Raw genomic sequence first — 2,321 nt, 5'->3', positions numbered from 1 at the left:
CTGTCCATTGATCCACTGGAGGAGAATTTCTTTTCCTCCAGCCGCACCTGTACACAACTCACGGTAACAAATTAATAACCTATCAGAACGAGAAGCTGGTTTGAACTGGTAGTGTCAAGGCATATGGGCATCTCTTTACGAGGTCAAGAGAAGGATGTGGGTATTTATATAGGGATGGAGAGACTCTGCTGAAGCATGTCAGGGGCAGTTCACCACCTCCTAAATGGCCCGAATTGTCTATCATAACCCAGACCCACATTTTCATGCATCTTCACACACCAAAGGACCCTCCGAATCATTGTTTCCAAGCGGAGATTGATATCTCCTAGTTCCAGGATTTTCTCTTTCCCCATGTACCCGAGCCTGCGAGCCGCAGCACAGTTGGAAGACACAGGCAAAGAACCAGCATGTGAGTTTGTCTGATGGATGGCAGCAGAAAAGAGTAACGATGCCAGTGTGAGTTCATGTGAAGCATAAGGTTATGTCTCAGCTTACATTCCCACCACACACGAAAGTGTGGTATGCAAGAAATGCAGAAGCCGAGTGGGCAGTAACCGCAAGGCCAAGAAGAGGAGCAAGAGGGCATCACCGTGACCACACAGTGATTGGCAGGACTGGAATGTGGCCTTGCTATAAAACTTAGAGCTCGAAATTAAACTGCATCACTTGGAGCATCCATACTGTGTATGCTGTGTTTCCTTGACCTGCAGACAGCAGGGTGTCTGCGTGATACTTCGGGTAACCTTAAAGCTGATACAAGAATCAACACGAAAGCACGTGTAAAAAGTCACAATATTTTGGCAAGATCTGGAATCAGCACAAAAAAATCTGTGCGGACCTTCACCGGGAACCTTACAATCTGATTCTCTCTCAACTTCAAAGCACTCTTTTATGTGCCACTAGTTTATTTTGTTTAAAATGCAATGATATAATGTATCACCAGCTTAAATAGCAGAATAACAAGCGGTAGAGCAATGTAATATTATTCATTAATTGCATTCCTGAAGTTCTAAAAGCCTGTTCAGTCCATGATGAAAGCTCCGTAATGGATTAAATAAGGCAGAGTGCTTCCAAGACAGGCTGTTTGGTAGATGTGAGTTCAAAACAGGATAGCATGTTTGTCAGGAAAAATGTTTTAATATTATCAAGAAAACAAGGAGTAAAATATTTTATATTCTCAGATTAACTCGCATTCCAAAATTAGACACACCACAAACAGATTGTCCTGTGTTTTAAAATATTTTCCATCTGTATTCTAGTAAATAGCCTCTATTTCGATGTCTATCCCTGTACACTAAATCGACAATTACATTTGTATCGAATCCAAAGGTTAAGTCACGGAGCCCAGCAGTGGGAATAAACTGGATGGGTTATCAGAGGAATTTTTCACCCTATGCTACGAATCTGTCCATAGAACTTTGAGTGCCCCTATACGGGATTGATTAATTCGTTTGTTCAAGGCGGATTTCCAAGTAACATGGGCCTTTAGTGATGCTGGCTTTCCGGGTACAAGCTTACCCAATTCTACCAGCATTTGAAAGCTGATACAGGGGATGGCAATGAAATTCTGGGAACTGGGTACTAGGAAACACTTAAGCAAGTTGAAGGAAGTGACAGAGGAAGACGTAGGGACCGAAATTTCCTTGTGCAGTTGCACATGCAACGGAACCTTCTAGCCTTAAGAAAGTTACGTACGATGAGCTCTGCCCGCCCTGTACAGAACATGGCACCTAAACCACACACAGCAGGCTCAGCACACGTTCAGGAGGTGATATTCCCGAGCTGGCAAACATGACAAAACGTGATTTCCAAGACTGCAAACGGTGCACTTTTGAAATGTCTGCGGCTACCTTAAAATCCTAAGCACCGCGTGCAAAAAGGAAGGTTAAAATAATGTACCTGAAAGGAAAACTGGTCACCATTCTCAGTAGCGGGATCTTCTGCAGAGATGAGATGACCTGGGATTCCAAAACCCGGGAACAGACAAAACCCATGCCATGTCCCCACCAGCACCTCCTCACACACAGCACTGCCAAGACTCTCCTCACACCCTTCATAGCTTGCATCCTGTTACCTCGTTAGGAGCTAATGAAAACACCATCAGCTCCTCCCATTATGGCCCTTGCCCCAAGTACCTCACTCAGCTGTTAATGAAGAACCTCACAAGCACCTGCAAACACAGAGGCAGCACCTCGAGGGGCTCCCACTACTACCAGAATAACATCTCTTGGGCCAAACTGACCCGGGAAGATGAAACTCCCATTGCATGAAACCACAGCTGGGCACTGAACAGGGAAAGGTGCAAACCATCTCTCCTCTGA

At 44.8% G+C, this 2,321-nt stretch overlaps 1 protein-coding gene across 1 annotated transcript in view; it reads right to left on the bottom strand.

Moving 5' to 3' along the window:
• The window catches only part of LOC104132646 (protocadherin gamma-B2-like), a gene marked incomplete at both ends in the record, with an annotated part of 8,919 nt that overhangs the window by 2,361 nt on the left and 4,237 nt on the right, over nucleotides 1–2,321 (bottom strand). The gene's annotated exons all lie outside the window — the stretch shown is intronic.

This window comes from Egretta garzetta, unplaced genomic scaffold (genome assembly GCF_000687185.1).
Source record: "Egretta garzetta isolate BGI_Z169 unplaced genomic scaffold, ASM68718v1 scaffold2079, whole genome shotgun sequence".
Taxonomy (NCBI): domain Eukaryota; kingdom Metazoa; phylum Chordata; class Aves; order Pelecaniformes; family Ardeidae; genus Egretta; species Egretta garzetta.
Note: the sequence above shows the minus strand (reverse complement) of the source record. Positions and strands in the feature narration are given on the sequence as shown.